Source organism: Lygodium microphyllum, chromosome 23 (genome assembly GCF_053477565.2).
Source record: "Lygodium microphyllum isolate KBCC chromosome 23, Lygodium_microphyllum_v1.1.10, whole genome shotgun sequence".
Taxonomy (NCBI): Eukaryota; Viridiplantae; Streptophyta; class Polypodiopsida; order Schizaeales; family Lygodiaceae; genus Lygodium; species Lygodium microphyllum.
Window position 1 is genome coordinate 85,763,587 of NC_141157.1, and position 26,165 is coordinate 85,789,751.

Sequence of the window (26,165 nt, forward strand, 5' to 3'; positions counted from 1 at the left end):
TATACAAGTCAGGACTCCACCAATGTCCGGGCTCACACTTGGCTTCTTCTCATAATGGGGGCCTTACAACTTTGAGCACCATGGATCATTGGTAGCACCTAATGAGGGTGGGGCATTGATCATATCTAACATATTTCAAGAAAGTGAATGCTTATTACACTAAAGAGGGATGCATAATTCAAACAAACAAGAAGCTTCCATAAGACGCATTATCAATTCTTGTCTTCAAACAATTGGATGATGGCTTAGCAAGCAAATTAAATAATGAGAGAGAAACCAAGAATTGAGTACCTCTTACTGATTGATGTAGATTGGATGCTCCAATTTCACCTTTCAATAGCTCCCATAGCTCACACAGACTCCCATGACATCCATGACTTCAATGCTTTGACTTCTCAATTAGTAATGCTTGAATTTAGAATTCATTCAATTGTCTTAAGCCTTTAGTGAGATAAGGCATTTGCAAGGTTGTTAATGAATCCCCCAAATCCAAGCTTATAGTGTTCAAGAGGCCTCCCATACACCCATGCTTGCAAAATCTTCATGTATCCCTACTACAGATAGGATCTCTAACCATTAAAAAGAAAAAGCTCTATATCTTATAGCCTTCTTGATGAAGAATCAATGGCCCATGTTGTCCATGCTTAATCCATAGAAGAATGAAGCTCAAGAAGTGAAGGATTTGTCCAATTCTTGGTTTGGCTAGGTAGAAGGAAGGTTGTAGATGATTGCCAAGGGCTAAAGATTTGATTTAGAGTCTTCAATCTCACATTCAAGTGATATCTCATTACTATCCATAGTCCACCACATCTAGGGTTTGCAAGCTTCAAGAAGAGAAGGATACTGATCTTCAAGAGGATGAATGGCTTGCTTACCATGTAACCAAATTAGAGACTAACATTGAGCAAGCATTGATGCCCTCTAATGCTTCAAATCTTGAAAAGCATGAAGGTATTTGTTGTTGCCTTGAATTGTAATAGTCCTTGAAGAAGTAAGAACTCAAGCTTCTATGATGGAGTGTAGAAGAAAAGTAGCATAGAAGAAGAGTAGTAAGGCTAGTGTAGAAGAAGGGTAGCATAGAAGAAGAGTAATAAGGCTACTCTATAGAGTGCTTAGCTCAAAACGTGGCATCACATTTAGCACAAAGACCAAGTTGATGCCCTACAAATGGTGCAAACAGTGTAGAACTACCTTGAAGGCTTGCTCAATCCATGAGTTGCAAAGGTAACTTAAATGGTTTTCATTCTCCTCCTTAAACAATGAACTTTCAAGCTACAAGGTGTTAATAGAGAGAAATGGTCAAAGCAAGGAGATCATAGGCTTCTAGCATCCATGGAGGTTGAGCCAAAGCTTGAAGAAGAAGGGAAAATTCTCACTTTAAAAAAGTAAAGACTTTTACCTCCTCTAAACTCTCATGACCCTATTTTTACTCAAAGTACCTCCAAAATGGCCTGAGATTTAAAAACATGCTGCCATCTTTAGTAATTTGCCTCCACCTTTGGTCCAAGGCTCCGTTAATGTTGGTTTGCTATCTTCATTGCTTGTGAGACCAGTAGTCACTCAAATGCTCCCTATCATATCTGTACTTATTGTACTTGAAGGTCCATAGATTTTCTAACTAGAAAATGGAGAAAACAAACTTGAGAAAGAATTAGAAATGGACATAGCTTTGATACCACTTGTAATGAAGTGACCTGAGAGGAGAGAGAGAAACAAGAGAGAGAATACTACAGGAAAGAGAGAGGGAAAGTACAAGGAGAGAGAAAGAGGGAAGAGATGAGAGAAACATTAGGTGAAGAGAGACAAACATAGGAAAAGGAAGAAGAAGGCTACCATGAAAGCTGGAGGAGAGAGATGAAGGAGGAAAGTGACTTGTAATGTTATGCAATGGTACCAAAATGACAAGTCCCTAACACCTTTTATACTTGCCCATGTGACAAGTATTATCCCCTTATTTTCCACTATTTCCTATGCTATTTTCCATCCTTCACACCCTACTTCATCCATCGATGGAAGAAGAGGGATCTAGTACCTTGATGTTGATGGTGGCCTTGAGCTCCAAGTGGGAGTAGCACTAGAGGGACCACATGTATCCATCATATCAAACTAAGAGAGAATGCATTGGCTAGAAGAAGGCGACGACCTTAATGCTCATAGCAAAGGCACAGTGGGGGTAGAAGAATATATACCTAATAAAAAAACAAATGTTGTCTCCTTTAATGTGACCCATGCCCATTTCATGCACCACTAGGATTCGGGAAAGGGGGATGTTGGGATTTAGAAGAGAGTACTCAATGCTCGCCATAAATACACCATGGGGAGAGAGAAGAATATATGCCCAACAATAAACTCTTGAATGCCCACTTTACGCATGTATAATAACTTTATATATATATAAGTTCAATATTATGCATATTGATTATAGCTATTAATACATAATTAATTATATATTAGTTGTTAACTATAACCACGTTAACTAATTGTTAATAAAAGATGTATAATATATGTGTATATAATAATGAATAAATAAGTTAATGTATATGTGTATTATGTATTGTGTATATATGTTAATATATAACTATAATATGTAATATTAGTTAATATATTATATTTTAACTAATTATTATTATGTTTAAATCTCCTTCGTGTATTATTTATATTATGATAATTGTAATATACATGTTATGATTATTAATACTTTAATGTACTTGATTACATACATAATAATTAATATGTATAATAATACAATAATGTAATTGATTACTTATTAACTATTAATCATTAATAAGTCAATAAATTTTATATATATATATATATATATATATATATATATATATATATATCAATCAAAGTGTTATACATATATAATTATGTATATATTAGTTATTAATAATGAGAGAGAGAGAGAATATAACAACATTTGTATTTGAGAAACTTTGAGAAATGATCATAAGGGTTATTTAGAGAGAGAGTTTAGGCTTGATCGTATTAATGTTGATCTTCCACTCCCTATATATCAATGAATGCCACATCTCCATGTATTGCATTTTCATGCATTCAACATTGTGGTAGTCTAAGTTGCCAAACCTTTGGAAGTTCGGATTATGTTCCTTATTTCAACCTTCCATGAACTCTCTTGCCTCAAGAAACATGCTTTTGAACCCCGATGCAAAGCATTAAGAGAATACCAATGCAATGATCCAAGAGAATCTAAGCATGGAGAGTCCAATGCAATTTATGATGGAGAAGTGCCATGGTGGACATGTGGCAAGTTCTAGAATCCAATGCTTGCAATAGTCAATGTGAACTATTAGTCCTATGATTGACATATGCATGGTATTAATGCCCCTCTTCCCTACAAGAATTTTATTAAAGTGCTTTTAATAAATAAAAGAAAGACGTATTTATACACACACTTTCTCTCTCCATACACACAATTATGAATCTATATACTTGGAACTAAAGTTCTTGTGCTCATTGTGCAGCAAAAAGCTACATTATTATCAAAAGACATTCTATGTATAATACGATTATTAATGCCTATGGATTCTCATTTAAAAGCTCAATAAAGGCCGATGTTTTTTTATTAAAAAAGAATTATTCTTATTTGTTATGCAACTTCAAAGCAATAATAATTTATTTTCTTGTCCATTTAGCTTGAACAAAGCAATAAGTTGTAGTAGATACAAATTGTTGACATGACTACAAGAATAAGAAAATATCCAAAAATCCACAAGGAGACAATAGTTGATTCACTAGGAAGAAATAGGCAAACAAATGCATGTTCTCTAGGCAAGGAAACAAAGAAATTTCTAAATTGCATTTTTAAACATGTTAATCATATTGTAAAAGGCGATGCAAAAGAAAGACAGTAATATGTTATTGATACGCTTACGATGGACCACGTTGGTATGCATAGGGTAACAAACACTCTAACACATTTTTGGACTATCAACTTGACTTGATATTTAGTCATGTTCACATTACACACATGATACAATATATGCTCTATGCCACTTTCTTACTCTCTCCTTGCAAAGGGATCCAAGAATTAACATCATCTTGAGACATGTGGATAGGTCAAAGAAAGAAGCGATGTTACAAATGGCATGTATGTTTGGACCCAATTGCCTCAATGCTGCATTGAATAGTACAACTTCCTTATCCTACCTTAAGAATGTGCCTTGGTTTTCAAAAAGTTGCACATGTATTATTTAAGAGAAAGCCATGCATGTGTATCAACTAGATTTAGCAATGAAAGAATGTTTTAATCCAGCAAAATAATGCCTTTTGATCATGCAATTATTGTATTAAGAAGTAGTCATAAGTACATTGTAGTCACAACAGCTTTAGTAGAGTTGTCTTTACCTAGATAGGCTAGCAATGTAAGGCACCAAGAGGAAAGCTTCAAAAATCCATAATCTAGACTCACAATAACCTAGGCTACCCCATTAAAAACCTTTATTTTTAGGGCCTCCAAAATGGCTTAAAGGGCCTCTCCTCACACTCCAAAAGGGAACTATTGCAAAAGAATAATTGAAATAAATTTTGGTAATGGATGGAATAATTGTAGAAATACTTGAACATGTTACAAAAGATACATGTACATCTAAGTGTTGAATGCATGGAAATCATGCACAAAAAAATAAATTATATTATAAAAAATAACTACAAAGATTATTAAATGTGAAAATTTTCTCAATCGTGTGCTCACATTCTCTCTTTCCTTTTCTATCTTCTTTGCCTTAGAATATGTTTACATCATCAACATCGTGATACCCAATTTGTTTTCTTATTTACATGATCATATGTGAAATAAATCTGGTAATTATTATATGAAAAAACCATAATCATTGGCTTGCACCCACTCTTTACCCTCTTCTAACTCCTTTTCCTTAGAATACAATTTACTCATAGATACTTTGTGACACTAATTTGTTTGTTTATTTACATGATTGTATGATGTCTTGTTTGTCATGCTTTACTAAGATTTTGTTCCTCTCTCTCTCTCTCTCTCTCCCTGTGACCCGCATGCCCTCGTCCACCTTGGTGCCTAACTACCAACCTGGCCCAGACCACAACGCCCCACCCTCGTCCAACTATCGACATTGTTAATGGACATGATCAACAAGCACTACTAGACATCACCCAAGCCACAGTGCCCCGCCCTCGTCCAACTATCGACGTTGTTATTGGATGTGATCCATAGGCACTACTGGACATTGCCCAGGCCATAGCACCCCGCCCTCGGCCTTTTGGTCTAACCTGCCCACTGTACTTTGGCTCCGCCTCTGCCTCGGCCAGCTCCTGCACGTGATCAATACCGACGCTCCACCAGCTCTCCTGATGTTGACCACCCATGCCTTTGCCTCCAGCTCTAGCTCCCGACCTCGACATAAATAGCTCCAACTCCCGACCACCCATGCCTCCCACCTCCCGCTCACGTGTCCAGCTCTAGCTCCCAATGTCCACAGCTCCCGACCACCCATGCCTCTATCTCTAGCCTGGAAAAGGGCGGAGATCACACCACTCCAGGAAGGGCCGAACAGGAAGGGTGCTGGAATTATATTCAAAGGCCCTCAATTGTGTTCACACCGGTGGAGCAATATGTTGTAATCAACTTGTGCTCAACACAACAAGACGAAGTTCACCCCCAAAATGGAGAAGGTCCAGATAGAGGAGATGATTACCAATGCCATCAACAAAGTCAAGAAGGAGTATGACAACGGACTTAGCATAGTGAACAGGCAGTTGAACGATAAGATTAAAAAGATGGAATTAAAGATAGAAGCCCAAGATGGGGAGATTCAATCACTTAGGCAGCTACTGATTGACATTCAGCTCAGCCCCAAGCTAGAGGAAGGAGAAATTCAACCTAGCATGACAGAAGAGTCACCCGCATCAAAGAGGAAGTATAACAACTCCAAAAAAAGGAGGAGGAGACGACAAAGGAGGTTGTTTCTTGGGCAGAGATGCTCAAGAAAACCCAACAGCAAGTAGAGGAGGGGGAGCAATGGATTCAAATTGCAAAGAAGGGGAAACACCTAGCACATGCACCTACAACAACCATAATCATTGACACATTGGAGGAGGAAGAAAAAAAGGAAAATGAGAGCACTCCATGTTCGGGTGACAGGGCTGAAGATGCATGAAAAAGTGGATGAGGACACCAAGGTGCTATACACATTAATGAATATCGAGAAAGACACGCATGTCTCCGCTTAGAGATTGGGCAAGAAAAGCACAAAAAGGGAGAGCTCAAAAGAGCGTGCACTCATTCTCCGCTTCCCCGCCATGGAGGCTAGGAGAGATTTCCTAGCTCAACATTGTACATTGAAGGGGACTGGTGTGTTTTTGGGTGACGATCTCACACCAACCCAACTAGCCCACATGAGGGAGTGCATGCCAAAAATTAAGGCAGTGAGGGAGGAGGGCAAACTCGCCTTCTACAGAGGAGGGAGAGTGGTAGTCATGGAGAGGCACCACAAATGATGCATGAGACCTATGGGACCTATGGGTTCAGCCTTGCAGTGGCAGTCTGGAATTGTAATGGAGCCCTCTGATTAGATATGGGAGCTTTTGAGGAGACATTTAGAGGGAGAGATATAGTGTTCTACTCGAAGACACATCAGGGACCACATACTACACTTCCACGGGTGACAGGCTATAGGTGGGAGTCAACTTGCAGGAAGGAGACACGCACAAACCACAGTAATCGTGGGTCGGGAGTGGTAGTGTTATTCAGGGAGGAGCTACAACAGATGATCCAAGTAGTCCATAGACATGAGCAAGTCAAATACATGTGGGTGAGAGTGCGTGGTGAGGAACGCACTGTGTATGCTGCCATATGCTATTTTCCCCCTATGATGTCCTGATACGCCCCACCCAAGGGGCAATCACCATATGTGGCTTTGGATGAGGATATTTGGGAGTTCTCAAAGGAGGGAGAGGTTATCTTACTAGGAGACTTTAATGCCAGACAGCCTCCCATCAAGTGTCTTTCTTTGATGCATTTGAGGAGATGCTACAGGAGCAGGATGTGTCAGAGCTACAGTTGGAGAGGACATCTCAGGATATGGGGGAAGTCACCAAATATGGGAGATACCTTGTGGAGATGGGCACAACACACAGGTTGGCCATTTTTAATGGCCTGGCTAGATACCCCCTATCCAGCGCCTTCACATGCTATCCTCACTGACATGGTGCCAGCATAGTAGACTATGTTCTTGCCCCACTGATGCTGATATCTCACATCCAGGACCTCTCAGTATCCCCATGCCTTCTGTGAGTTGCAATGGATCATACCTACCTATCATTCACCATCGACCACCAATTCACTGACACACAAACCCATCATGCAGCTCACCGGCACCCGAGATACCTCTCCTCCAGAGAGACAGAGGATACCTATGAGGTGGAGATCCTTAGATTGTTACATGATGCAGACCCCAACGCTCCATTACAAGAGCTGACTCAACAGTTCAATGAGGCCCTACACATCGCTGCAAATGTAGCATTCCCACACTCACGACCCACACAGAGTGTAATAAAGCAATTTTCATGCTACTTTAATTAGGCCAATTAGTCTATTTTAGGCTAGAGTATAAAAGGCAAGAGAGTGCCAATGTAACATATCTTTGTCAATTCATTTCTTGAAACTCCACTTCTTGGAGCTAGAAGGTTTCTTCCTTTCCACCATTGCAAAGGGTGTGTACCTTGCAGCAATTATCATCATAGTATTCTCAACTCAAGTAGCCATGGCTTCAACATTTGTATTTCTCCTTCTCATTGAATATGAATGGCAAGCAATAGTTTGTTTCTAGCATTTCTTGGAAGCATTTCTTGTTAGTTTTCTTGTATTTTCTTGGATATGGCAAAGTATCATTTCAATTGGTATCAGAGCCTTGCTTTGATCCAAGGCAGGCTTTAATTCCATCATTTTCATGATTATGACCTTGCTGGGGAGGTCATTGTCCATGTACAATTTGGCTACAGCATGTACAATTTGAGTACAGTACGGTTTGTTTTGGTTAGAACCATGGATTTCTGTGTCTAGTTGAATGGAGGTGACTTGCATAGTAAACCGTGGTTAGAATTGTGTCAAGAAGGTGGTTCTTGGCATGATCTTGGTCAAGATGGAGGTTCTTGGCATGATCTAAAGGATAATGGCAAAATTCAACTAACTTTGTCAGGTTGTAGTCCATTTTGAGGCCTTTCTGGAGGTCTTTTGGCAAAAAGAAGGCTACATGCATTTGGAAAAGGGTAAAACTTTCACTACTTTTTTGGACAGACATGTTTCTTTCTCTCTCTTCAAGCTTCCATTGAAGCTATGGTCCAAGAAATCATCTTCTATTCCACTCCAATGGCTTCAATGGCTTCAAAAGCATCATCTACTTGACTCTTGAGCTCTTAAGCCATCCATAGAGTATAGCCATACCTTGCTTCAATCTTGTGATCTCACGCAGTACATGAGGTTGGATTTGCGCAGACTGCACTTGCTGAACACACTCGTCTATGAGCCGATAAAATTCATGGTCACAAGCTATATAGAGCTTGGATATGGAGGCTACAAGCTCAAGCTATATACCATCTTGGCAAGGCAAGAAGTAGAAGCAGATGTAGACAAAGAAGGAAGGAGGAAGAAGAAGAAGGATTTCTGTCATGGCTTCCCTCTCGACTACTGTGGCTCGTCACGGAGCCCCTTTGTTCACTCCACGGGCTTCTCTGCAAGTCAACGGCTCCAAGGGCGCTGATTTCTATCATGGCTTCCCTCTCGACTACTATAGCTCATTCTCTACAAATCAACAGCTCCAAGGGCGCCGATTTCTATCATGGCTTCCCTCTCAACTGCTGTGGCTCGTCACGAAGCTCCTTTGTTCACTCCACGGGCTTCTCTGTGAATCAACAGCTCCAAGGGCTCTTCTTTTGTGAGACTGGCTACCTCAATCATCCCTTTGTATTCAAGGAGGTTGCAGATCTCCTGTGAGGCTGGTGCTCCACCTACCAAACTTGAGACTATGCAGAAAGTTATCAAAATTGTGACCAAACAATATGTAGTCACTCCTGGCATGGTTCAGTCTCACTCCAAATTTGAAGAGCTAGGTGCTGATTCTCTTGATCAGGTGGAGATTGTTATGGCTATTGAAGAGGCCTTCAATATCAATGTGGATGAGGATTGTGCAGAGGCCATATTGATAGTGCAAGTTGCTGCAGATTTGATTGAGAAAGTTTCAAAGAAAGACTAAATACAATCTATTGGAAGGAAAATTGAAGTAGTATAGCAATTAGAGCTGAGTAGGCTAAAGTCCACTTTTCCAAACCTTTTCTCATTACAAGTTTTCTTCTATTAATAGTAGAGTGAGGGCGCCATCTTTGTTTGCCTTTGTTTTTTGCTGAGATTGTAAGGAGGCCTTGGAAGGGGGTTCCATTTTTGCTTACCAATATACCATCTATGGCAAATATTTCCTCATCTTGAGCTTTTCTCTTCTTCATGAAAGCCCTGTTCCTTGACAGTTTATTACAGCAGCAAGTAAATCTCAGATTTCTTCTTCAAAATCATGGGGTTTTCATCTATTCCACTCCTTGAGGTCTCTATTATACCCTATGACTGACATTGAAGGACCTTTGAGCTTGAAGCTTTGTTTGAGCATGGCTATGAGGTTTCAAACACTAGGATTGACAGTTTTGGACAGCACTAAAATTGTTCAAAATTTTTGTAGAAGAAAAACCCATCCATCATTTCTCATTCAACAATGTACATGGTACCTATGTGTCAAGTCGCATGTTTGAGGATATCACTTCAAAAGGGTTTTGTTATAAATGCGGTGAGAAGGATATTTGTGGTCACATAAAGGTATGCAAGGCAAAGCATGTTAAAGTATCGGCTGTCCTAGAATTTCCTACTCCCTATGGCATTCAATGAAGGCTTATACCTCACCAAGAGTGGAAGGAAATGTGTCGGCAATTCATATGCTATAAATGTAAAGAACGATGGACTCCTAGTCATGACAACTACTGCAGAAACAAACATTTTGCTACAGCCATTGTTTTGGAGGATTCAAGTGAATATGAAGAAGGGGATTACCAAGTTCAACAACAAGAGTTTTATGGAGTTGAAGTTGAAGACAAAGTTGAAAATAAAGTTGAAGATAAAGATGAAGATGAAAATGAAAATGATGATGAAGATGAAGATGAAGACGAAGAAAGGATTGATATTAATGCAGACAATGTAGTCAAAGAGCAAGGTAACGTGGATTACCAAGAAAAAGAAGACAACTATGATGATGATGACATACAAGAGGACAGCATTGGGTATAATGAAAGCTTTCATGAGTCCATTCATTCCCAAGAAGAGTGTGATCATGACAGTTTTAGCAATGCATTTTAGCCTATATCTCATGAGGATTTTACTGATCTTGATTATGATAGTATTTCAGTGGACATAGATCATGCTTACTTGGATGATATTATGCAAAATGAGAATATCTATGCTTATGATGATGATCTTTATTTTCCCTGTGATCCAGGAGCCTATGAGGGTGCTTATGTGGATCATGGGCAGGATTGGTCATGCCCATTTGACCCGGGTAATGATACCTATTCTCATGATGATTATCTCATTTATGACAGTTTCTATGATGGATTTCCTGTCGATCCGGGTGAGGGCAGCAGTGACTTGATGGATGATGACAATTATTTGGGTATCCCATATGATCCGGGATAATATTTTGCCTCTTTCCTATGTCATGGAGCAAGGGATAGCCTACTGTTATAATTTTCTGTCAGAGAAATAATGCGTATAACTTCATCAAACGGGGCAAATTTTGCATGTTTACTATTTCATGGGTGTTTCTTCTACAAGTTGAAGACTATCCTTTGAAGATCTTTCCTTGGAGTTACATTTGGGTTTCAGTTGCTACCATCCTTGTAATATCCATGGCTTCTTCAAGAAGATACTTAGCTCATTACACAGTGGACAACTTGCTGTTATAAATTTCTGTCATGAAAATAATTGACCTTTCGACATCAAAATTGGATTTTGATGACATGGATGGATACCTTATGAAGTAAACTTCATTTCTATACCTCATATGTGTCATTCTGACATTTCTATCCAAGGTTATGGGTCATTTACTATCACTACCATGTTCAGGACAGCATTCTAGATTTCCACTGTTTTGAGTTTATTTTCAAGATTCTTTTCATGGAAGAGTATCTTCTTCAAAGGACAACTTCAACAAGGATATTTAGCATTGGTCTCTCGTTCCTTTACATTTACCATCCACTTGTCATTTTAGTCTTCAAAGTTTTGAGGACAAAACTTTTGGGCAGGGATGGATTGTAATAAAGCAATTTTCATGCTACTTTAATTAGGCCAATTAGTCTATTTTAGGCTTGAGTATAAACGGCAAGAGAGTGCCAATGTAACATATCTTTGTCAATTCATTTCTTGAAACTCCACTTCTTGGAGCTAGAAGGTTTCTTCCTTCCCACCATTGCAAAGGGTGTGTACCTTGCAGCAGCTATCATCATAGTATTCTCAACAAGCAGCCATGGCTTCAACATTTGTATTTCTCCTTCTCATTGAATATGAATGGCAAGCAATGGTTTGTTTCTAGCATTTCTTGGAAGCATTTCTTGTTAGTTTTCTTGTATTTTCTTGGATATGGAAAAGTATCATTTCACAGAGAGCCTCCACTAGGGTGACACCTCAAAACAATTGGTATGATGATGAGTGCCGTGAGACTAGAGCACGGCTACAGAGAGAGATAGCACTAGGGTCCACTACCCATAGACAAACACAAATACTCTTTAGATGCCTCACATGGTGGAAGAAGAGAACATTCTTGGCCTAGCTGGAGCGAGACCTATATCAGTTATTCTTGAGCCAGGACTCTAGAGAGGCTTGGAGGCTTTTCATAGAGCATTGCCCAACCACACCTATCACGTCCACCGCTATATGGGAGGAGTATGCAACTAGTCTTTATACTGTGGAGGGTCAGCCACCTCTTCTTGACCCACTTGAGCCTTGTCTAGAGACTAGCACTTTCTTTACAGAAAGTAGGGTCCGAGAGGCCATTAACAAACTTAGCAGAGGAAAGGCACAAGATCACGATGGATTAATAGCCGAGCACTTGATCCATGCTAGAGATTTGGTGGCAGAATTCCTAGCTTACATGTTTAACAGAGACACGTGTGAAGGCCTACCAGAAAGCTGGAAAACTAACACTATTGTGCCTATCCTCAAGTCAGGGGACCCTACTCTACCCAGTGTCATGGTTGGGCATACATTGGCTAAGTTATATGCTTCCATCCTTGAGCATGAGTTAAGCACGTGGGCAGAGATGTGGGGTCTTAGAGCCCAAGGACAGGCTGGCTTTAGGAGAGGCTTCTCCACATTGGATCACATCCTCACACTCAGAGTGATCATTGAGGAGGGAAGGGCCCATTGTTGACGGACCTACTGCTGCTTTGTGGACTTCCGCAAAGCCTTTGACACAGTATCGAGAGAAAGGATGATAAATAGATTGCATACCATGGGAGTACAGAAAGAGCTTAGTTGGGGTATTTTGGCATTGTACGAGAGAGTTGTGGGCAGAGTTCGGACACTTGAGGGCCTTTCGACACCTATTCACTCCACCATTGGGGTGAAGCAAGGATGCCCCCTCTCTCCAACATTATTTGGCCTGTACATTGATAGGATTGCTGACTACATTTCACAGGAAGGAGATAGAGGAGCTCTGCTAGTTGGCACTTGGATACCTCTCCTACTATATGCAAATGACATTGTATTGATAGCTGACTCTCTAAAGGGTCTACAGAGACACTTGGATGCACTACACTCCTATACTTTGTACTGTGGGCTTTCAATGAACCTTGGTAAAACCAAGGTGATGATATTTAATACTACACCACAGTGGGTAAGGAGATCAGCACCTAAATTCACATATGGATCTGAGGAGCTGGATTATGTGGATTCTTATACATACCTAGGAGTCTTATTCACAAAGCCCACCTTTTCTATGCGAGAGGCAACAGACACTAGACTGACTCGCGGATACAAAGCACTAGGTGGTTTGGAGAGGATGTGCTCACATGTGCAATTCCAAGAACCCCATACCAAGCTATGCTGACCATCGTAGCAGATCAGGGCACACTTATGATAGATGGAGGTCAATGGAGAAACCCCTAGTGTCCATGATATCCAGGATGATCAAATGTAATGCCTCAGTGCCACATGAGATCATTAGAGCCAAGCTAGTAGCTACACCGATTGTGGTAGAGGCCCTCACCCAATCGGTTGCATACATACATAGCCTATGGGACTTATCTAGACACAGATATGCACGATTGGCACTTGAGTCCTCCATCCAACTTGCTAGAGAGGGTGATACTTCATGTTGGTATGCACAAATGTTTTCCTGGTTTGAGCTGCATGGCTTTAGCATGGACAAGTTGCCCCCCTTCCAATACTCCCTTGATGCACCATCTCTTGATCTGAGCAGGGTAGAGATCCGCAAGATCATCAGGATGCATCTTACCCAGTTGGATATCAGTGGACATGGTTGATGCCAGGGCAGGAGCTAGGGACAAAGATGGCTTTCTACCATGTGCATTTCCTTCATACTACTAATGATGGATTTATTGTTCGCCTGAGATACATGGACACCACCTTTCCCATGGGATTAAATGTACTATTGGCCAGTTGCGCACCTCCTCACATCAGCTAGAGATTGAGACTGGTAGATATAGATCCATCCCACCAGAGGAGCGCATATGCTAGATATGCCAATTAGAGCTAGAGACAAAGGAGCGTTATATTTGCCACTGCCCAGCATATTATGAGGTCCTTGGTCGTTTCCACTGTCTCTTTAGAGACGGATTTGGACCACTATCCAGAGTCATGGATTTTACCGATCAGCGATGCCTTGGCCTCTATCTTCTTGAGATACGACAGCTTCATGACATGTGCCTCAATAGTACAGCTGCCCTAGGACATCGAGGCCCTTCACAAAGGTAGCTCACAGACTTCTTTGCAAAGGAGACTCAGAAGACTTCAATACGGTTACAGCCACAGTCCACACGAGAGCCTCTCTCACCGCCACAATCCACACATAGACAAGGATTACTGATTGATCGAACCATTTAGCTTAGTCAATCCAGACATCCTAGGCCTCGGCATAGACACAAACAACACCTTCCTAGGCAGATACAAGGGATTATTGCTCCTCCATACCCACATGAGACTGTACCATTTGGAGCTCAGTGTTACTAGATAGAGCTCTATGTTTTACACATAGCTATAGTTAGTTTCCTTTCTTATTTTGCTTTGTGCTACATACATATTTTTTCCAGACAGTTGTACCATCATACACATGATTGTAACTCATGGTCTCATAGGTCATTTTGGCCTTTTGTAGACGTTAATATATTATATCATTTCATTTCATTTCATCTCTCTCTCTCTCTCTCTCTCTCTCTCTCTCTCTCTCTCTCTCTCTACATGTGTGCATGTGTGCACGTGTGTGTTAGTATGAGGCAATACTTAGATGAACTCTTACAAACATAAAAATTAAGAGGTAGCAGAATAATAGCCAAAAATAAATTGAGTCTTCTTGCATTAGCCTAAATCGATGGAATATTACAACATACATATTGTAATTTTAAAGTCAACAAAGGAATACAAAGCAAGAAATCTAAATAAGAAAAAAGTGCAAACTTTGGTAGGGTCAAGTTTGCTACTTACAAACCAAGCAAAAAACTAGTTAGTAAGAAGTATCCTAGTTTTAACTATATTGTAGGCATTGTCGGCTTGGCTCGAATGCTATTCTAGTCACCAGCCTCATAGGGTTACCTTGTTCAATTCCATGTAGTGGTGTAAATGAGATTTGAGATGTCTCCTAGTCTCCATAAGGTTTAAGTAGTGGGATATGTAACCTTATTTATGGTGAATACTAAATGAGCATGCATCATTGTATCAAATGTGGACAATCAGTGAGCACATATAGTGGTTTCAATCATAGGTTCAGTATAGCCATTTCATTAATCAGTAGGCACAATTATTCCAATTAAATACCTAGAGTATGGAGGACAATCTATCAACAGAGAATAGAGGGTGCACCTTAAAACCCATGATAGACAAAGGTGGGGTACCCCACAAAGGTCCAAAGTTTTATCCTCCCCTAATTTTTTTTAAAAAGAGAGTTCAAATCATTCCCTTCCAACTACTTTTCCAAGGTGAAGGCAAAATGCCAATTGTATACCTTGATGAAAAACATCCTAATACTCAAGAATTAATAGATCGTGAATGATTCAAGGCAAGGGATCTAGAGTGTACCCATCACTTCACCCGTACTTGTGACAGAATGAATGGGTGGTAGTAACCGAGGGACCACCACCCATCTAATGGTGGGGTCTTAAGGTACACACTAGTCTTACATTTTGAGATCCAATTTGAGCAAGGGAAGATCATGTGAGATATATGCACATATGAGTTTGCAAAGTTGGATCCTTTTAAAACCATTTTTTGTGAATCTCCTTAGCAAGAATTGTATGCATGAAGCCACACAATAACTGTTGAGAATCAAGCTAAGAGATTGGACAACTATAGCCTAGTTAGAGACCCAACAGTTGTAGCCTCCTTAGCTTAGAGAATAAGTATTGAGAATCAAGCTTAGAGACCTTAGCAAGGCTAGTATGCATGAAGCCACACAATAAGTGTTGAGAATCAAGCTCATAGATAGGTAGACAACTGTAGCCTGGCTATCATCAGTCATGTGTGACATAATAAATGAGTTGGTCTTACTCAACCATGAGTAATGTGTATGGTCAATTAGTGACCTATCTTACTTCACAGTTGTGTGTTAGAATTAGTGAATTATTTTTCATAATGGAATAATGAAGAGAAGAGGGATCACTACCCTCTATTTATTAATGCTGGCTTCATCATGTGTCTATAGCTCTCTCCCTCTCTTTGAACATGCTTCACAAGAGCTGGAATTGTGGAGCTAGACTTGACGTTTAGTCTGTGAAATTTCACGTCATCAAAGCTTGTCAAGCCATCATCTCAAGCTTGCTTGAGCACCATCAAGTACTCCCCTACCTTGTCACCTACCCCACATTTTGCAATAGGCCTTGAGGCTGCTCACGTATATTTGTGCATGTTTTTTGATGCATACAATTTAGTTTTGGACATCTCATACTTGCTTAGTTTGCATACTTGGACATGGAAGGAGTGCTTGGCATTGAGATTGGCATCATATTCAAGTACTTGGGCACTAGAAGGCATTGATCTTCAACTATTGTTTGTATACAGTAGATGAAGTGCTATAATGCGCACTAAGACAACATGCATTTCATTGTTTGAAGCTCATTGGAGCTCATATTGATGTTCATTGGTGCCCAAATGATGCTTGGCTACCGAGGGATGTCATATGGGATGTTTTGAGCATTATTTGCTCAACTTATAGTTGATTCATTGCTGATTATAACAAACCTTTGGTGGCTAACATCTATGGAAAGACTCTTTGCCATGTTCACATGAGAGCCATGCATCCATTGATGCTTATATGGATATGTTTTAATTTCCAAATGATATGTAAAAGGTTTTGAGATTATTTGAGGAGTTATTGAGCTAAAAAACTTTAGATATTGTAGAGATATCACTATTATTGTTGGATGACTAAACCTGTCATCCTGCTTGGCAAGGTCTATGCCTATTGTACCTAGCTACATTCTTGGGTACTTTGATTGATGTATGGTTGTATGTAAGTGTTGTTATGAGCTACAAATGTACTTAAATAATTGAAGAGTTTGTATGATGAGAAGAAGCTATTGGAAAAGATTTGAAAGACCTTTAGTTTATGCCATTCTAAATAATGATTTCACTATGTTTGAGGAAGATGGTTAGATTAGGAACATTAACTACAAGAAGGTCATCATAATACCAAAAGGTATGCATGAAGTGTTTGATGATATCATATTGATTGTTGGAGGCTAAATTCTTGCAAAACAAAAATTCAAAATAAAGAGGTAAAGATAGCACCATAGTAGTCAACAAGGAATCACCATTGTGTGGAATGGATTCATAACATGACATAATGTTTGATGAGAACAAATGCTAAAAATAGACCTACGGAGGTTAAGAAAAACCTAGAATGGATTCATAATGTTTGCTAAACAAATGCTATAAATAGACTCAGGGAGGTTGAGAGAAACCTCATGTGTAAAATACACAATCCAAAAGGATTGCAACTTAATTTTTGAGGCAAGAGCCACCTTTTTATTAAGGTCCATATGCCAATTCCAACATAGATAGTTTGCATGCATTTAAAAAAATCATGAGAATGTGCATCTAATGTATGTATACATAGTTGGAGGCATTAGTGAACCACTGAAATTCAATTGGTTGGATGCACAATGTTAACACACCTAAACTAGCTTAAAAAGAAATGAGCACAAACTAAGTGCTCTAAAACAATTAGAGCTCCAATATCCATGTTAGACTTTGATAGGGCTCACAACTAGGAGATGACAGATTGACAAAATGTGGCATGCTAGCACTCCATCTCAAATCCTAGGAGAGTCTGAAGACCCAAGAACCTCATATGATAAAGCATAGAAGCATGTGGAAGAGGCTCCGTGAAGAGATATGCTGCATTGTTTGTGTTATGAAGTGAACTAGCAAAGAGAAAGACGAGACAAAGAAAGACTACAAAAATAGAGAGAGAAAAGGAAGAGGTGTGTGGAAACTAGAAGAGAGAGAAATACAAAAAAGGAAAGAAGATGTCAAACATGAAAGCTAGAGAAGAGAGATGAAGCAAGGAAAGACTTGTACTATACCAAAATTGGGTAGTAAAAGGATTGGTACTTCCACATTTTATACATGCACCATATCTACCCAATTTCCCATCATTTACATTCCATCCCTGCTCAAAAAAAAGTTTTTGTCCTCAAAAACATGTTTGGAATGTTTACAATGGCTGAATGCAAGGTATACCAAGTAATGAATGGAATCAAAAGTGGAAAAGCTAAATAGACCATATGCGCATCCATTCTAGATGTAAAAATTGAGAACTAGACCACCATAACTCCAAGGAAATACACCATGCTATCTACTACAACCCATGTTGTAGTAAATCTAGAATATCTTTTGATGGGCATATTCAAATCAAATATGATATGGGTCAAAAGAAATCTCATTTGACATACTTTTAGCCCATATAGGTGTTGCTTCTCTCTTTAAAAAATCTGAATTAAAATTAAGCCAAAATAGTAAAATGTTTGCAAACTATCATACAATAGAAGAGGGGATAAAATGACTAGTTTTCAGCCAAATAGACCTCATAAAGGTAAAGATTTTGATCCCAATATGGATGTTGATCTAATGAAGGTCCAAAATCCATCCCATATCCTCATGGATCAAAAGGTATGCCATCATAATAATGATCCAAAGTAAGAAAATTTTCATCAAACTCATAAGAGTGGTCAAATGGTTAGGAAGAAGTATCCCCATAATCACACCCATAATCATATCCATCATCCATCAGATCATAACCATCATGAATCTCATGTACATGCTCATCATCACCATATCAAACATAATATTCATTACCAAAGTTTTCATTGAAAGGTGAGAAGGATCGAAGCTTGCACGCGAGCTATGGCGGGAGAGCAAGAGCAAGAAAAGAGAGAGACAAGAAATGGGAACTCCAACAGTCACAATGTGTGACCGGGCCTTCCTTTATTCAAACTGTCACTAAAAGAATAAAGAATAAAGTGACGTGACGGGCGCCCGCCACCTGCAGTGTACAGTGGTGGATACTATCAGTGTAGTAATACACGGGGCGGCACGGCGGAGGCGTCTTTACCCCCAACAACCTCCCACTTAAAGGCGAATCTGCCCTAGTGAGAGAGAAAAGAAAAAGAAAAGACAATACAAATGTACATAGGTACAAGGGATGAGGAAAGGCGACATCTCATCCAACGCCCATCAACCTCCTGAGGAAGGCAAAGCGCTCAGTAGTGAGACTCTTCGTGAGCAAATCTGCAGGATTCTCATCAGTGGAGATTTTGACAAGGTCAACAGACCTGTCCTCCACGACACCACGTATGAAGTGATACCTCACCTCAATGTGTTTCGTCTTCACATGGAAGACCGGATTCTTAGCCAACTGAATGGCACTCATAGAATCCGAATGCAGTGTAGGTGTAGCATCAATCCCAAGGTCAGCAACTAGACGGCCTAACCATATGGCCTCCTTGCAAGCCTCAGTGGCTGCAACATACTTGGCCTCAGTGGTAGACAAAGTCGTACACTTCTGAACCCTGGACATCCAAGAGATAGCCCCTCCAGCATAGGTGAATACATAGCCAGAAGTGGACTTCCTACTATCTGCATGTCCTGCATAATCGGAATCAGTGTACCCCACGACCCCTGTATCCTGGCTGCCATAGCAAATACACATATCTGCTGTGCCCTTCAGGTACCTCATGATACCCTTCACGGCATCCCAATGTCTGCTGCCAGGTGTAGCCATATAGCGTGCCACAACACCAACTGCATGCACAATATCTGGACGAGTGGCTATCATGGCATACATCAAACTGCCCACGGCTGAAGCATAAGGGATCTTGGCCATCTCGGCCCTCTGCTCATCTGTCTGCGGACAATCAGCCTGTGATATCTTCACATAAGAAGGTAATGAACAGCCAATAGGCTTTACGTCCTGCATGCGGAAGCGCTCAAGGACTTTATGAATGTACTCCCGCTGTGAGAGATACAAAAGCCCCTGATGCCTATCGCGCTTAATGCGCATCCCAAGTATATGTGAGGCCTGTCCCAAATCTTTCATCTCAAAGCTCTTCTTCAGTTGAGATTTAAGAGCATCTAGCTCATCATGAGCTTTCCCTGCTATCAGCATATCATCAACATAGAGTACCAAGATAAGCAAACTGCCATCACGGGCTTTCTTTGTGTAAAGACACGGATCCATAGCACTCCTGCTGTAGCCCTATGTGACTACATAAAGGCATCAAACTTATGATACCATTCCCTAGGTGCTTGCTTCAAGCCATACAAGCTCTTCTTCAACTTGCACACTAGGTGCTCCCTACCAGGTTCTGCAAAGCCCTTAGGCTGATCCATATAGATCTCATCATGCAAGTCCCCATGTAGAAAAGCCGTCTTGACATCCATCTGATATAGATCTAAGTCAACTTGTGCAACCAAAGCCAAGACTAAGCGCAGGGTGGTCATCTTAACCACAGGAGAGAAGATCTCATCAAAGTCCACACCATGTTCCTGCTTAAAACCCTTTGCTACCAATCTAGCCTTGTATGCCGGCTTGGGGTGTCCAGGGGTACTTTTCAGCTTGTACACCCACTTGCATGGCAAAGCCTTCTTGCCCTTAGGCAAGGCAACCAAATCCCAAGTCTCATTCTTATGCAGGGAGTCTATCTCAGACTGCATAGCCCTCTCCCAGGAGTGACTGTCACCCCTGCGCATAGCCTCATCATAAGTGAAAGGCTCTCCTGCATCTGTAACCAAAACATAATGCATAGAGGGCTGAAATCTGTCAGGTGGACGTCTGTCTCTAGCAGACCGTCTCACCGTAGGCTCTGCTGCCTGTCTAACTGCCTGTCCAACACCCTGGCCCTGTGGAGGAACTCCTCTTGTCCTTGGGCACATGGCAGAATGCCTCACATCCAAAGACATGGAGATGCGCATAAGAGGGTGGCTTACTAGCCCAAACTTCCTCTGCAACCTGGAAATCCAATCCACTGGAAGGCGATCGATTTATGACATGCACTGCCGTACTAACTGCCTCAGCCCAAAGCTCTGTGGTAGGCCTGCATGGCTAAGCATAGAGCGGACACGCTCCTGAATAGTCATGTTCATGCGCTCAGCCAAACATGACGCTTAATACCCCTGTCATCACAAAATTGCTCAAAAGCACGTGAGACATATTCTCCCCCATTGTCAGTCCTAAGGCATTTCAGCCTATACCCAGTCTGGTTCTCAACAAGAGCAAGCCAACGCTGAAAGACTGCCGAGACATCGGACTATGGTCCATATCATATTATTCTAATTCCACGCTGAAAGACTGCCAAGACATCGAACTATGTTCACCCTGTTTATGACTTCATAGTCCGATGACCATGAAATCCTAATCCCTGAAAAAATTATTGATGTTGACTATATGACCACTAGAACTGGAAATACTTATCCTTGTTATCTTGTCAAATTCCACAATCACCCTGTTGAGGAAGCTTAATGGATGCATGCTCATGATTTCTGACCTTTTTCCAATTTATTGTCTCCACATCTAGCCAATAGCAATTGAGGATAATTGCTATCCCACCCCGGGGGTATGTTGCCAAGTGGCACCTACGCAAAGGGATGAGCGCCTTAAATGGTTCTCCTTTGTGTGTACGTTGGCGAGATGAGCGCCTTAAATGGTTCTTCGTCAATGCGGGGCATGTTCCGAAGAATTGTCTTAGGTAGAAGGTCGATGGGGACGCCTATCCTTTCTGAGCGTTGATGTAAGTGTGAACGTGGGTGATGCCATTTTATCCACATGAGTATTAACGTCTTTGTGAATTAATTATTGTATGGAATTTCAAAATTAATTGATTTATGTGACTAGCTGCAATTATTCAGTTGGTTATTATTCTAACATGATTTTCTGAATTTTTGGCAGTTGATGTGTAGAGCAAGGTGAATTGGAAAGGGGTGCCATGCGCAAGCATTTTAAAGATTATTTCCTCAAGAATTTATTTGGAAATTATTGGATTATTGTATTAGACGCACCGCTATTTCTTATCAAGCGTGCGCACATCTTCTATGTAAATATTTATTAGCAATATAAATTTTTAAAAGATATGTCCAGTAAAATACTAATGGTTCTAGAGAGTTGTGGGATGGACAACTGCTAGCATCCATTAATTTAGATTACTCTATCTCTTTTCCAGTACACTCAAACTCTTTATGCAAAGAGTGATTGTAAAGGGCCTAAATCTTGGGCAAAGAAGATTTCATAATATTATTATAAATACGGCATTAAGGGAGCTGCCCACTTCATGTCAGGGGGAGATTGTACCCAATATTGTGTCACTTCATCTTACTTTACCCTCTCTTTTAGTCTATTTTTAATTTCTCATGAGTCGTATGCAATTTTATGATTAAAAGAGAGAAAGAGGGAGCTTCTTCCATTTGCTACTACGCGCAAACCACACATCCGTTGCTCGCAACAAATTTAGTAGGTCATCACCAAGAAACAAGCTATTTTGAAGGTACTTTAGTTAAACAAGAGGTCACGGGAGTTAGTCAAGGCTAGAACTTCAGCTACTGTTTTTGAAAGAGACTTTCTCTCTCTTCTACCTTGAATCTCTTTCCAAGCTTTCAAGGTGGATAGCCAAAGATCTTCACCTCTTACTCTCTTGAAGCCATATCTCTCTCTCCATGAGGGCTTTGCTCATACATGGTGGAGATATATTAAAAAAGAGGACCAACAAGTTAATAGTTGGGAAGATTTCAAAGCAAAAATGGTTCAAGTGTTTGTGTCCCCCATAGACATCGAGTTTCATATTGTTTCATGGACATCGGACTATGAAGTAAGCTTGTTTACTAAATCTATCAACTATGGTCCATATCATATTATTCTATGAAGAAGTTTGTGGTAAACCTGTAATGAAGTCCATAGAAATCTGCTCCCAAGGTGAATTAGGGATAGGTAATGGAAGTAATAAACCATATGACTTACCATGATGTCTTTTTATGTGTTGACATACAATGCATTCAGAAACAAAATTAGAGACATCACGTTGCATATTTGGCCAGAAAAAATCTTCGTGTAAATTTCTAAGTGTGGAGATAATACCACGATGTCCCATATAAGAGGCTCGTGTACTTCCTGCATAATGAAATGACGAAAAGGATTAGTAATACATAACCTTATTTCATAAAACAGAAAACCATCGGAAACAGAAAAGTTATTAGTAGGGATCCATTGATTGTTAGATAAATTTACCCAAACATCATGAAAATCGGGATCTTGAAGATAAGTATTTTTCATTGTGTCTAACGAAGAAGTAGAAATGACAGAAATATTGTTTAATGATGGCCTACGACTCAGTGCATTGGCTACTACATTTTCCTTACCTAGTTGATATTGAATGAGTGGATGAAAGGATTGAATAAATGATGCCCACTGTATGTGTCTATCAGATATTTGTGGTTGTGACAATAAATGTTTAATACTTTGCTAATCGATTTTAATCATAAACTTCGAACCCATTAAATAGTGCTTCCATATGCGCAATGCATGAACTATAGCTAATAATTCTTTGTCATATGCACTATATTTAACTTTAAAAGGTTTCAGTTTACAACTAGAGTATACTATAGGGTGATTGTCTTGCATCAATATTGCACTGATGCCAGAACCACTTGCATCAGTAACCACAAGAAAGAATGGTCGATTGAAATCAAGTAACTACAAAACTGGTGCGTGTGTGAGTGCATGCTTAAGTATTTCAAACGATCGTTGTTGGCTACCGCCCTAACGATAAACAAGACCTTTCTTTAACAAAAGAGTTAACGGTAAAGCAAGCAATCTAACAAATTTTTGATAAAAGCTAACTAGTCCTAGAAATGAGCGAACTTCATGTACATTTTTAGGTGTTGACCAAGACTTAATTGCTTCAATTTTATGTGGATCTACGTGTATGCCTTTGGTAGACACGATATGACCTAAATATTCTATTTCAGATTGAAAGAAATAACTTTTGTCAGGGCTAACAAATAGGTGGTTTTGTTTTAATAAACTAAACACTAAAGATAAATGTTCTTCGTGTTCTTTTTCAGTTTTGTTGAAAACAAGAATGTCATCGAAAAAGACTATTACACAATGCTGAAAATGCAAAAATATTCTATTCATCATTCTACTAAATGTAGCTGGTGCTTTAGTAAGTCCAAAGGGCATTACTAAGAATTCATAATGTCCAAATTGTGTACGAAAAGCTGTCTTAAAAATGTCAAGAGTAGACATACGAACTTGGTGATATCCTAATTTTAAATCAATTTTACTAAACACTGTTGCTCCTTGTAATTTATCTAGAAGGTTGTCTACTCTAGGTATTGGATACCTATTTTTAACCGTTATTTTATTAAGTGCTCTATAATCTATACACATGCGATAAGTTTGATTTTTCTTTTTAATTAATCATACAGGAGCTCCAAAAGGCAAACTACTTGGATGAATTAATTTTCTACTTAGAAGTTCTTCAATTTGCTTCTGAATCTCTTTCTATTCTAATTGGTTAAGAGGAGTAGAAGGGGAGAAGGAGGGGAGGAAGGGAGAGGAGTCATAGACAAAGGAGTGACAATAGATAACTAAGAAGGAAGGGATGGAGCTAATGGTGGGAGGAGTTAGTTGATGATGAAGACCACCTACACAAGCACTGTCAATAGAAGTATTAGAGACAGAAGACTCGTCAAAGATAACATCTCAACTCACATCAATCTTTCATATCAATGGGTCATAGAGCATGTAACCCTTCATGGTCATGCTGTAACCCATAAAGATAAGCTTCTTAGACTTTGGTGAAGTTTGCTATCTCATTTGATCTTATCCACATGGACATAAGCATCACACCAAATGCAAAACAAGGGAGACAAGAGGTGTCTTCTCCCAAATAAAGTCTCATATGGAATGGTCCTATAATGTGAAAGTCAAAGACCTATTGTGGATATGCATTGCTATAGCAACTGCATCACCCCAAAGGGAGTGAGGTAGACTTTGATGCTAATCATCTCAAGCATGGTTTGATTAGCACACCACACCATTCTCTAATGGTGAGTTTAGATGGAAATACTCTACCAAAATGCCATGATCCCTACAAAAATTAGAAAAAATATAGAGTAAAACTTGTTGCTGTGGTCAACTTGTACACCGCAAACCTTGAAAGACATTCACATTTCAACAAACACCTTCCACTCGACATAGAAGTTGTACACCTCACTCTTGTACTCCAAGAAGTATGGCCACACAAATCTGCTAAAATCATCCACAATTAGCATCAAATACTTGTCCTTCCCAAGGGAGGCCATGCCTATAGGTTTGCATAAGTCGATGTTGACTAAATCTAGCAGTGTAGTAGCCCTCTAAGAGGCAATGCGTGGATGAGGCTACCTTTGCTATTTTTCCCATAAGCAACTAGGCACAAGGTGTGAATAGGAGGAGAGTTAGGGAGACCCTCCTCTAACTTCTTTCGAGAAGCCTTTTGTATGGCATTGAAGTTGAAGTGCCCATAACAAGCATGCCAAAGGATCCCAAGCTCATGAGGAGTCCTCAAGAGTTAGTATCCTGGGTAAAGACCCTGCATGTACCTAATTGCGTCAAACCATAGATAGAAAGAGGGTTAAGTCCCAAATTTGGAACATAAAGGAATTTGGCCTGCTAAGACCTGAGGATCGGGCATAGAAGAGTTGTCACCAATGGTGACCAAACCCCCTTTGGAATGAATATCCTAAGGCCAATTTTGATGGTAAGTCTTATGGGAAGTGGCCCCACTATCAACAAGCCAAGTCTTCTCCTTAGTGGAGGAAGCAAGATTGGTATTCTCCACCTCAAATAGATGCACAAAAACAAACTCGGTAGTAGTTGGGTAGCCTTCAAGTCCTTCGAAACATCCTTTAGCTTCAAATGGGGGTACTTTTGCCAAATCTTCTCCTTAGGATGAGTGCCCTTCCCATAGTGTGGACACTTGGGCAACTTAGACTTCTTCTTAGACTTCTTCTCATCCTATTTATTGTTGTTATTTCCTTCTTGTTACCTTTCTTGTTTATCCCTCTTGTACTTGTAGTAAAAGCTTTAGTAGAGCTGGATCCACTAGCTCCTATATCTTTAAGACGTTCATCATGCTCTAGGATAAATAGGGCTAACTTCTCCCAAAGAGGAGTCTCACATACTCTTGATGTCAGAAGGTTGGTGTAGAAGATGACAATTGGGTAAGAAGGACCATGCCCATATCCTCCAAAGATATCATTCATTCAAGGGATGCAAGCTCATCCCTCATATCCACCATTTTGTTGACGTGGTCCTTCATGGAAGGAGAGCCATCAACAGAGAGCATGTGAAGTTTCTTCTCCAAGGTGATACGAT

At 40.0% G+C, this 26,165-nt stretch overlaps 1 pseudogene; it reads left to right on the forward strand.

The window, feature by feature from the left end:
• Positions 1 to 5,658: 5,658 nt before the first annotated feature.
• Positions 5,659 to 6,492, forward strand: LOC148016420 (uncharacterized; annotated as a pseudogene).
• Positions 6,493 to 26,165: the final 19,673 nt, after the last annotated feature.